The sequence below is a fragment of the Bubalus kerabau genome, chromosome 21 (genome assembly GCF_029407905.1).
Source record: "Bubalus kerabau isolate K-KA32 ecotype Philippines breed swamp buffalo chromosome 21, PCC_UOA_SB_1v2, whole genome shotgun sequence".
NCBI classification, from domain to species: domain Eukaryota; kingdom Metazoa; phylum Chordata; class Mammalia; order Artiodactyla; family Bovidae; genus Bubalus; species Bubalus kerabau.
The window spans coordinates 25,101,029-25,113,814 of record NC_073644.1 but is presented as its reverse complement, the minus strand read 5'-3'; the positions used below and the strand labels follow the sequence as shown (position 1 = coordinate 25,113,814).

The following is a 12,786-nucleotide window of genomic DNA, read 5'->3' as shown; positions in this document are numbered from 1 at the left end:
TGCAGACGGCCGTTTGTAAAGGCGGTTGTGGTTATTTGCTGTTTGTTTCCATGTGTCATGTTGGGTGTGCACGGAGGCTGCCCGATTGCAGATGGAAAGCATTTTGTGAATAGGTTTGCTGCCTGCAAGGGGTCTCCCTCCATCTCTTTGCTTCCACGTTGATTTCAAAATGCAAGCAAAATTTCCCCTCCTCTCCAAAGGGAGACAAGCCGGAGCACTTCCTTTCCTCTTTCCTTTTTAGATTTTAAAGGAACCATGAGGTAGGCTGTGCCTAAAGACCAGGAGGAGGGCGAGGAAAAGGTTTGCGCTTGCCCTGGTGTGTGTGCGTGCAGGAAAGATGGAATCCTCTAGATTAAGCTGCAGTCTGTGATGTTGAACCGCCAGATTGATGGAGCTTTGTAAGAATTCTGCTCGCTGATTGGTGCAAGGATTGACAGCAGAGGTCACGGTGTCAGACATTCACCAAAATTTTCTCCATAGAACCCAAGGTTTATTAGAAAGAGATTGGACTGCAATGGACCTGAAAGGAACTAGGTGCACTTATGCATTTTCTTAGGAGTTTATGGCCTCCGCATGGGTGGGGGAGCCCGCCCTTCTTATTTACAGTAGGAAGGTAATTCCTGGTATTTTGCTGAGGTCTGATGTGGGGATGAGACTGGTCTTGGTCATTGTATTGTGAGCTTTTTGATTAATGAGTCGGCCTGTACGGTTGGCATCGTTTTTACATTAGCATATCTGGCAATATGTTCTAGGAGATAAGCTCATTAAAATTGTTTGCATTGTTTGATAAGGATAACAATGTAATGGAGAATGCAGCTCGAGTCTAAGGCAGCTCATGGCCAGACTTGAAGGGAGACTGATAGCTTCGCTCATATTTCCTCTGAAGTTCTTTTGTACTGGGGTAGTTATTTTTAAATGCTACCTTGATAACTGCTAACAATGCTTTTGCTCTGAGGCAGAGCACACATACCCCTAAAACGCATCCTTTCAGCTAGGGAGCAACAGGAAATAACTCTTTTTTTTTTTTTTTTTAATGCCTTCATCTAAACATTCAGATGGTGTTATGGGCAGAATAGTCTATGTATATAAATGTTGCATGTTTAAAAAATAGAGCCGAAAGTACCCCCACTTCCTCTCTCTTTGACCAAAGAAACACTATTAGCTGACTCAAAAAAAAAAAAAAATTATAAGCGATCTTTGCCCTGTCATCCCTGGCAGTTACATAAATACTGGGAGTTAATTTTGGCTGTGCCCATGAGGTCACTAAAATCTCATGCCTATGCTTCCAAGTGATATGTTGACATGACATCCTCAGAGATTCCAAGTGCTTGTTGTTCTCTTAATATAAACCAAAATTGGTCCACAACCTCTGGGACTCTGCTTTTGGAGACCCATGTGATTGGAACATTGGGTCCCTTCTCTCCCTTCCTCCTTCACCTTTCTCTGTGAACATTCCAAAGCTTAAAATAGAATTTAAAAACAAAAACCCGGACATGTTGGTTTTAAATCTTCACTATTTAAACTGCTGTTATAGGTAATACATTTGAAGCCCTTATTTATTTTTTTCAGTGATTTCATCTCTGCCACGTAGGTAGCAGCTGCTTTTAAGCAGAGTTCAAATTTTACCACATGGGCTGAAGGCAGTTGCCTGGTTGGGTTTTATTAGTCATGTGAACTAACTTACAATGGCAATGGAAAGATCACTTGGGGGGAAAGGTTAAATGCTACCTTTTGTTGATGAATTATTGTTTTACAGTAAAAATTTATTCACCTTTTAAATTCAGTCCAGGTTGTTTTTTCCATTTCCTGAACTATTTCCAGTTTGCTGTCCGAGTCCTGGTATGGTACCCGAAATGATGTGAGAAACAAAATTGAATTTGAATAAAGATCTGATGGAGCAAAATCTTAAGTCACTAAGAGAATCGTGGCCTTTGTATTTTATATAATAGGATTATTGGTCCCTATAGTGAGAGATGCCATAGGTTAAATGAAGAAAGAAGACTCCAAAATTGCTTTTGAATTGTGTTATAGAAAAGATGCCCAAGGAGACAGACACACTTGTTTTCCTTGGTCTGCTTTTCTTTCAAAGTGGATGACCAGTGCAGTATAACTGCCACTTATTTTGGGGGGGAAAGGAAAGGAAGGAAAGGAAAAATGTGACACATTTTTCTACCCAGTAAGTGTTCCATAATTATTTTGGCATCCTGAGGCTGGAATAATATTGCCATTTAATTGCTGAGGAAACTTGGAAGGCAGTTTGAAAGCCAGAGTAGAGATTCAACCACATAAGTTTTACTTTGACTGTAGGTTAAGTCTGGTCCCCATGATTGAGGTGTGTCAGAGAGTTCTGATGGAGTGCCATGGAGGGGCCTGGGTAAGCCCAGAGCCCTGGGGTGATCTCTTTCTGGGAATTTCCAAGGGAATCCTCTTTCTGGTTCCTTTACTGACTTCTAGGTGGTCCCAGCAGGTCCTTCAGCTTTGGCTTTGTTTTCTACATTTGCTCATTGCATATAGACTCTTTCGTTGCTTTCTTATAAAAATCTTTGTAAGGCTAACTGAAATATTTAAAACAAAAAGCATCTTCAAAGACGTATGTAAATATAAGAAGAATGCTATTGTTACTGAAAGGGGCCTATTCAGGCACTCCAGGATAAGAACACCCCTCACCTGGCTGGGAGCACAGGTGAGAAGGAAGGAACCCAGAGAACAAGGCCGTTCTTTCTAGCACCGTCAGGGGGCAAGCGGTCACTCTTCCCAGCAGGAGACATTATTGTCATAACGTTTGCACCAGATTGTTTATAAATAAGGATCAAATGTGGTTCACGATCCAGATATCTTGATCCAGGTATCTCCTGGTATAAACAGAACCTGTTTTTACAGCCTGGACCAGAAGGAGTGGTAAATCATTATTGAAACAGAGTGCCCTTTGATTAGAAGAGCAAGTTTCCTTTAGAAAATTACCCTTCCATTAGCAATTTCAGTTGAAATGAGCAAGTGCAAAGATGGCTCAGCAGAGCTGTGTGGATGTGTTTGTGTGGCTCACGTCCACCACTCCTGTGTGATTGCCTTCTCAGCCCTAGCTTCCTCATTGCATTTATGAACACTAGAAATCCATATATTTTAAGAGCTGCCTAAAAAATAAATGTCGTGTGGGCCATCTGAGGTGACACTGTTTAATTCACAGAGCGAATAGTCGTGCTCTGCCCTCCCTGGAGAGGCGACTCCCTATAGCGCCGTTTCATGCAGATGCTCATAGATGAGATTTATTAACTGGCCCTCTGCCCACCGCATCGCATCTTTGTTTGCATACTCCAGGCTTTTAAGAATGAATGTATAAGTCCAGAGGACTAGTTCCACATGGGCATTTGAACATGCAACTACAGTAGCATATGTTTCTGAATTCTTAAAAAAGAAAAATTACTCGACGCGAGGCAATGGACTGTAAAGAAAAGCACAGCGAAAACTTAAGCCTAAGACCTTGACTCTGACATCCAGCTTTGCTGGTTTTGAAAAATGAGCTCGTGGTAGGGCACACAAAAAGAAATATATGTGTATGTGCCCACAAACACGTGTGCAAAAGATAGTTGCGAAAGCATGTTCTGTTTAATAGAAGCTATTGTAACATGCCTCACTTTAACCAGAATGTAGATTTCAGATCACATTCCCCAAACGGCGACTGCAGAAGTCTCCTTCATGCATCTCCATTAGGTATTTGTTAGCATCATCTGGGTTTACTCCTGTCTTAGGAGGTTTTTGAAAATACTGATTTTCGTCCTTAACGTTTTTCTTAGTATTTTTAAAGGGTTACTAGATACCTTGACTGTAGCCCACCAGGCTCCTCTATCCCTGGAATTTCCTAGGCAAGAATACTGGAGTGGTTGGCCATTTCCTTCTTCAGGGATCTTCCCAACCCAGGGATTGAACTCAGGTCTCTTGCATTGCAGGCGGTCTCTTGCTTTGCAGGCAGATTCTTTACTGACTGAGCCACCAGGGAAACTGCCTTAATTGTTAGGTGCCCACTGTATTTATTTTCTTTTTGGCTGTGTTGAGTCTCTAGTTGCAACGAGCGTGGGGGTGGGGGTGGGGCTACTCTCTAGTTGCAGCACTTGGGCTCTCTTTGAGTTGACTTGTCTTGTTGCGCAGCACGGGCTCTAGGGCACACAGGCTTCAGTGGTTGTGGCAGGCACGGACTTAGTTGCCGAGGCATGTGGGATCTTCCCGGACCAGGAATCAAACTGGTGTCCCTTGCATTGCAAGGGGGATTCTTAACCACTGGGCCACCAGGGAAGCCCTAGGCGCCCAATTTTTGAACTTCTTTTCAGGGTCCTTTGTTGGAGAGCCTGTTAAAGGAGATGGTCCTCCGGGTGCCCTGGTCAGAGGCTCACCCCTGCTGAGCAGGGGTTGCCACTGGTCTCATGTGTTTACGGGAGCATCGTCTTAGCAGAACAATGGTTTGAGATGATCCTCTGAATTTAGGAGGTTGATTTCCATATTCAGTATCTTTCCTGTATATATAGAGACCTCTTGAAGCTGCAGTGAATAATCCCTCAGATTAGTGGACTAATCTAAATATTCTGTGTGGTTTGGAGGATTAATTTGACAAATGCTTGAGAATCTCACTCTGGCCATGCTCTCTGCCAGATGCCCCTTGAAGGACCTGCAGTTGTAGCAAAGTCAGATGTCTGAGCTGCTCATTCTGTAACAGGTTTACTTTGTTGCGAATATTTGGCTGGGTCTGATAGCGGAAGTGGTTTGCGCTTTCTGAGCTCACAGTGACTCAAAGTAGAAAAAGATACCCACAAGGCCAGTATGTTGTAGGAAGCTAAAAGACCCTGTTGGAGACCAGCTATTCGGGTGAAAGGAGTGGAGGCTGTAGAATTAGAATTTTCATTGGATAGAATTTTCCCATGGGATAGGAGCATAGGAAGGCAGGCAGGGTGACCGGAACTTGAAAATTGAAAGCATGTTGATTGAAAGACAGCATAATAAGAACGGAAGTGCATGCTGGAATCGAGCTCCTGTTTTGCAGTGAGAGTTGAAGGGAAAATGGAATCCTCCAGTGCCCCACCCTACAGCGTCCAGAATTCTTAGGGAACACTTCATTTGCTCTAATGGAGAGACCTCTCCGGCTCTGTTGTAGGGCTCAGGACAAGGGAGGTAGATGTTCCTGGCTCAAGGCATTTTCCCTCAGTAGAAGCAATCAGTGCAACTTCTTCCCATAACAGCGTTGGTACTTAGGTCAGATGGTGGCTTCTTGATATACAGATGCCAACTTCACAGTTACCAGGCCAAAAGGGTGGCTGCTGTATAGAATTTACACTCTTTGAATCCTCCCAAACTCAGAAGCAGAGTGTCTGGTGTTTCACTGTGAAGGATCCTCAGGAGTCATTTAATGCCAGCTGATGACACTGCTCAGAATGCCCCTCAGGGCTCCGGTGCCATTTCTCTTACAGCTGGAAAGTGATCCCTTCGATGGCAGGTTCTGGAAGGGGTGGACTGAGAGTGGACTGAGAGTTTAACCCAGATGGTGTGGATTGCTTTACTTTCGAATTTTGTCAATTTCACTTTAAAGGAATTGATTTACTCCTCTCCTGTGAACAGTGTCTTTTCCACAATGAAATTTGTTAGGATATGTCTGTTAGAATAATTCCATCCTTCTTGACTTGGGGCTGTCTTTCAGATACCAACCTCTGGAATTCTAAAGTGGATGTGTCATACTCATCTAGTCTCCTTTTTTATTGAAGTATATTTGCTGTACAATATTATATATGTTACAGGTAGATAATATAGTGATTCACAATTTTTTAAGGTTATACTCCATTTATAGTTATTATAAAACATTGGCTATATTTCCTGTGTTGTACAATCTATCCTTGAGCAAATTTTGTACCTAACAGATTGTGCCTCTCAGCCCCCTGCCCCTATATTGCCCCTCCTCCTCCCCTCTCCCTAGTGGCAACTACTGGTTTGTTTTCAGTATCTATTAATTTGCTTCTTTTTTATATTCACTGGTTTATTTTTTTAGAGTGCACAGATAAGTGATACCATACAGTATTTTGCACTTAGCATAATACTCTCCAAGTCCATCCATGTGGCTGCAGATGGCAAAATGCCATTCCTTTTCATGACTGAGTAGTGTTCCATTGTATGTGTATACCTCATCTTCTTTATCCATTCCTCTGTCAATGGACAGGTTGTTTCCAAGTCTTGGCAGTTGTGCATAATGCTGCTATGAAACTAGGATGCCTGTACCTTTTTGAATTAGTGTTTGTTTTTTCCTGATGCATACCCAGGAGTGTTTATGTCTCTCATCTAGTATCTTAAGCACTCTTCCAGCAACTTTTTGTCTTGGAACACTCCACGCACCCACCCTGCATTGGTATCATAGGAACCTCATTTCATAGCTCACTTTAAAATTCTGATTGTTCATCTCCTAGTTTTTGACCTTTGGAATTTATATTATGTTGAGAGAATGCAAAATGGAAGCCTACAGTTCACATAAGCAAAAACTGAAATTATGCGCTTTCGCCTTATAGCATGTATCAGAGACATGGCTCCTAAACATGTTTTTGTTAGATGCATCCCCAAGGATAACTTATTTTAATGGAAATAACTCATTACTGCGGTAAAGATGAAACAGGGTTTTATAGGCCACCAAGAAATAATTTCTTAGTAGGTTACTGAGAAGAAGAAAAAATACTTGTACATTTTCAGTGTCATGTCTCCCCAGCCTAATTAGGATCTTACTTGAACCAGGACGCGCTTATTTAAAGCATTATTTTTTTTTTCTAAAGGATCCAAAGGTGGTGATAGGTGCATAGGATGGTCAACCTGATGACTGCTTTTCGTAATAGATGCTTTTGTGTAATTATCTCATAAAGGAAATGTAATGAGAGCTCAGTCTTTTTGACTGAGACCTCATTTGCTTTGAGCAGGTAAATGTGCCAAAGAGCCAGGTTTGTGCCATGACTTGAAACAGAAGAGGAATGGGGTGAGAGGCCTGAAAATGAAGAGTACGCGTTGTAAGTATTTAGTGTACATTGGCACAAGTCTGTGAACCGTGGGATCTTGCGCACAGAGTTGGTCCTGAGGTTTATGGCCGGCGCTTGGTGTTAAGTCATTCTTAAAATGACAGTCCTCTTCCTATGAGGCACACCTTAGGTTTCTGTGATCCGTTTTATTTTTTCCTAGAAGTCGTGTTTGATTTTCTTTTTTAACATTAATTTTTCATTCTTAAGAGTCAGCCTGCCCTGGCAAAGCCCTGAGAGATAATTTGTCTAAAATCACAGCAGCAATGACATCTCAGGGAGGCGTTCTTAGTGTCACAGTTCTACTTTGATTACAAACAGTAGTATCCCCTCATCCGGGAGCCCTCCCGCGTGGTTCCTTGCAAGGTTCGAATTGGGTAGCTCTGACGGTAAAGAATCTGCCTGCAATGCAGGAGACCCAGGATCAGGAAGATCCTCTGGAGAAGGGAATGGCAACTCACTCCAGTATTCTTGCCTGGAGAAACCCATGGACAGAGGAGCCTGGTGGGCTACAGTCCATGGGGTCGCAGAGAGTCACACACAACACGACTTGGCGACTAACACTTTCGCTTTCAAATCAGGAGAAATCTCTCCCCTCCCCAGTCGACTTCCTTTTTGTCAGTTTAGAAAGCCAGAGCATGTTTTCAGATTGCCGATAATAAAATCTTTTAAATTTCCACTCTGTAAATATACAGTTGCAGCTTTATTAAAATTTAAGCCAGAATTCCAGTCATCTAAGAAACTGTTCTTTCAGCAGACTCACCAGGTTCCTCCTGTATGTCATACTCTGAGCTGAGCACTTGAATTCAAAAACAAGTCACACAGGGGACCTACCTGGTGCTCCAGTGGTCAAGACTCCATGCTTCCACTGAAGGGGGTGCAGGTTCAATCCCTGGTCAGGGAACTAAGGTCCCACATGGCGTGGCCAAAAAAAAAAATACATAAATCATGCATAGCCCTTTCTTGAAAAACCTCTAAATCTTGGGGACAGCAGGCAGGAAGGCAGTGTTTGGAGGAATCTGAGATGGAGAGGTACCACCGACCCCAGAAAAGTAATTCTGTGACTCTTCTGCTGATAACTTAGCAAGGGCAAATTAGTTCATTTGGTAAAGAATCTGCCTGTAGTGCAGGAGACCTGGGTTTGAGTCCTGGCTCGGGAAGATCCTCTGGAGAAGGAAATAGCAACCCACTCCAGTATCCTTGCCTGAAGAATCCCATGGACAGAGGAGCCTGCAGGCTACAGTCCATGGGGTCCCAAGGAGTCAGACACGATTTAGCAACTAAACCACCACCATAGCTCTCAGGAGCTTTCAGTAATGGCACCTGTAGATAAAAACCATGTTTGAGTTAGAGTACTATGACCTCTGTGTATAAGTTTTAATACAGCCCCGTGGCATAGATTTGAGCATTGTTGAATGATATACATGGTGGTGGTGGGGAGGTTACTTCTCATTTACAGAAAGTCACTTGAGGAAAAATAAAATGCTTATCTCTTTTTATCCTTCAAATTTTATGGTATTTTTATTGAGCATCACTATGTTAAAATTAGTACAGTAGACTAACTTTTATATAAAGAAAATGTATATATTCATATTTCCTTAATGGGCATGGAGAAACTGGAAGAATGTTAACACATGTGGAACCGGACACGTGTCACAATGGGACTGGACAGATGATGGGTCCCTGGGTTGAAAAAAATCGGAAAACTATGTAAAATGCACTCCCTGATCAAACGGTGGTGTTTCACTTAACCCCTTAGTGGCAGTTTGAAAATTAAATGAGTTTTGATTTTTCACAGTGAGTTTTACGTGTGGAAAGGTGTTGGGAAGCGTCTCAAAATATCTTTGCTGAAATCACATGGATGATGTTAAAGATTTGCCTGACCCAAGAACCATTCTTACAGGCGGCCCGCGGCATCCGCCTCTTGAGGTTTCACACGGAGCGAATGCACAGTCCATATTTTGTTTCGTTTTCTCCAGAGTCCATCAGAGCTGCAGTCGGTGTTTTTTGTGATGCGGCCAGCCTGCTTAGTATGCTTCATGAATCTTGCTCTGACTGCAAAATAATCCTCTGTGAAGATCGTTGTCAATATGCTCTTTGGATGTTTTCCTCCTCATTTACTGAGCACCTGGTGTGTCTCAGGTATTGTGCAGGGGCCCTAGAGTGTGCAATTGCAGGTTTTGGCCATTCTTTTTAGGCATTCTGCTGCTGTCCTCTGCACACCGCCCCCACCCTGCCCCCACTTCTGAGTCTGACTCCCCACCTTATGGAAGTTATTGAGTGATATCTGGCCTTGATGTCCGCCCCCTTCTCCAACCCGTGATGGTGCTAGATGGTGCTAGACGCCAGCCAGGAAGCAGGCCATCTGCATTCACAAGCCCTCCCTGCCCCCTGCCCCTCCCCCTCCCGTCTGGGTGAAGGCTGAGTGGATGGCAGGGAGACTGACCAATTAAGAATAAAACAAAAGGAGAGCTTTGAATACATTATCTCAGCTCTCGGGACCTGCTGCTCACCAGCAGTAACCGTGAAATAGAAAGCTTGTGGAGCCTGTGCTCTGCTAGAGAAGGAGGAAGCGGAAGAGGGCGCGATTGGTGGATGCTATGTGGGTGGAGGAGGGGAGCGCAGGATGAGGGCTTCTTGAGGGGGACGTGTCAGCCCCTCCCCCGCCCCCTGGCCCCCTGGCTCTTTCTGTTTCTGGGGACCTAGTACATCTGTCCCTCGATCACGTCTTCTCCAGGGAGAAGGAAAGAGAGATGAGCATCATCAGCCACCCAGGCAATGAGGCTGAGGACAGGAGGAGTCAGCCTTTCCAACATCCCTTAGCGGGGCTGGCAACACAACAGTAAATGCAAAAGCAGGTTCGGTGTTTGGAAAGCTGGTATCCCTCTCCCTGGAATTTCTCACAGGCAGATAGCATTGTCGGGTCACCGACTGTAAGATGTCAGCGTGAGTAACAGTTGAACACACTCCAGCCTGTGTGATGAGGGTCATGGCCTCCTCACCTCCCGTTCAGAACGTGGTCTGCCTTCCATTAGGACCAACTGGGGCCCCCAGAGTCCCAGATAGCTGCTCAGAGAAGCAGGAAGGGGTAGCAGGCAAAGCTTGGGCTCTGGCCTCAGACTTATTCTCTATCCCAGCTCCACCCTTTTCAAACTGTGTCATCCAGGGCAAATTTTTTAGCCTCCCTAAGCCTCATTTTCCTAATGTGCAAATGGAAATAATAATAGCATCAACTTCACAGTTTTTAATGAGGACTTAAATGAGATGCAGAATATAAAGTATACCAAGCAGTTGAATGGTGCAAAGTAAAACGCCTTTCAGAATATTAGCTAGTATTGTTGCTTGTCATTTCACTCTACTCTTTTACCCTGTCTTTATAATAAACTACGGTCTTTGTGTCCTTACTACCTCTTACACTACCTGACACATAGCAGTTGTTCATTAAAAGTCCAACTTCAGTCTGGAAAAAATTCAGACAAATTATACTGTGATCTCCCCACCTTACCAACTTGATTAAGAATTAATTTTACATACAGTGAACTACATCTGTTTAAGGTATAATGATTCATTGAGTATTGGTGGTATGTATGCCCTTGAATCCATCACTCCCAAAAGATTCCTGGTATCCTTTGCAGTTCATAGTGCAGGTAACCACTGCTCTGCTTTCTTTCACGCTAGATTAGATTACCTTTTGTATAAATGGAATCATATGGATTGTACTCTTTAGTGTCTGACTTCTTTTACTTGGCATAATGATTTTGAGATTGACCAGCATGGATGAATACAACTCGGCCACAAAGCTCATTGCTCTTTGTGGCTGAGTGGTATTCTGTTGTATGGCTTTGTTGTTGTTCAGTTGCTCAGGCATGTCTGACTGTTCGCGACCCCATGGACTGCCTCACACCAGGCTTCCCTGTTTTTCACTGTCTCCTAGAGTTTACTCAAACTCTTGTCTATTGAGTCAGTGATACCATGCAACCATCTCATCTTCTGTCGTCCCCTTCTCCTCCTGACTTTAATGTTTCCCAGCATCAGGGTCTTTTCCAACGAATTGGCTCTTTGCATCAGGTCGCCAGAGTATTGGAGCTTCAGCATCAGTCCTTCCAAGAATATTCAGGGTTGATATCCTTTAGGATTGACTGGTTTGATCTCCTTGCTGTCCAAGAGACTTTCAAGAGTCTTCTCTAGCACTACAGTTTGAAAGCATCAATTCTTTGGCACTCAGCCTCTTTTATTGTCCAACTCGCATATCTGTACACGACTACTGGAAAAACCATAGCTTTGACTATACAGACCTTTGTAGGCAAAGTAATATGGCTATAACCATATTTTATCAGTTACCAGCTTGTGAACATTTAGGTTAGTTTCGGTTCTTAGCAATTATGGATACAACTTCTATGAATATTCATGTATAAATCTTTGTGGAACAAATGTTTTCATTTTTCTGAAATAAATATCTAGGAGTGGAATGGTTGGGCAATATAATTGCTGTTTAAGAGACTTAAGGAACTTAAGGAGACTTAAGGAATACTTGTCCAAAGTGGTTGTACCATTTCACATTCCTATCAGAAGTGTAGGAGAGTTCCAGTTGCTTCACATCCTTGTCAACACTTGATATTGTTAGTCTTTTAAACTTGGCCATCCTTACAGATGTGGACAAGTATCCTGCTGAGATTTTAATTTATATTTTTATTATTAATGATATTCAGTGTCTTTTATGTGTTTTATTAGTCATTTGTGTACATTCTTTAGTGGAGTGTGTGTTCAGATCTTTTGTCTATTTTAATAAAAAAGATTAGGTGGTTTATTTTACTATAATATGGTCTTAACTTAGATTTCAGTGAGTTTGAGTCCTGTGTTCTTAACCTGAATCTAAACCTCTTAAGAAAAGGAGTCAGTGTTTCTATCTGTTCTTTTTTTTTTTTTTTTTCCACGTGAATACAACTTTAATACACTCACAGGAATAGCAGCATCAAATACATCTCCATACTGCTAAGTCACTTCAGTCATGTCCGACTCTGTGTGACCCCATAGACGGCAGCCCACCAGGCTCCCCCATCCCTGGGATTCTGGCAAGAACACTGGAGTGGGTTGCCATTTCTTTCTCCAATGCATGAAAGTGAAAAGTGAAGGTGAAGTCGCTCAGTCGTGTCTGACTCTTAGCGACCCCATGGACTGCAGCCTACTAGGCTCCTCTGTCCATGGGATTTTCCAGGCAAGAGTACTGGAGTGGCATGCCATTGCCTTCTCCGTTCTACCTGTTCTTTATCCACAACGCCTTTTCTGGAAATTAGGTCCAGTTCTCAGTAAGTACATACTAAATGATTATAGTAAAATAAACTTCAAAATAATAACTGGATCGTTATTTTTAACTCAGGGGAAAACTACTAAAGCCACTTTAAAAGTGTATATGAAAGAGTTAAATTTTGGAGCTATATTTGCTTTGAAATCTTGACATATATGAGATACTCTTTTAATTCTGTGAACACTATAGTTCTGTAGATAGTCTTTTCTTTGTACTTAACACCATATCAGATTTTACACCATTGAATTTAAAAGGAAAATGTGGGTAGAAATGTCTTCCTCTTTAAAGGTAGCAAGGAACCATTTCCATATTTCAGAAATTTTGCCCAGAATAATCGAAGTATTACATGCCATTCCCTGCCCCCTTTTTTAAATTCTTAGGCTAACATTACCCCAACTCGTGCTCACTCCTCATTCTACCTCATTTGATATTTTTTGTTCTTGTTGTCCAGAC

General features: G+C 42.7%; 1 protein-coding gene across 3 annotated transcripts in view; it reads left to right on the top strand.

Moving 5' to 3' along the window:
- Positions 1 to 12,786, top strand: part of MAPRE2 (microtubule associated protein RP/EB family member 2) — a 186,612-nt gene that overhangs the window by 71,161 nt on the left and 102,665 nt on the right. The window lies entirely within an intron of this gene.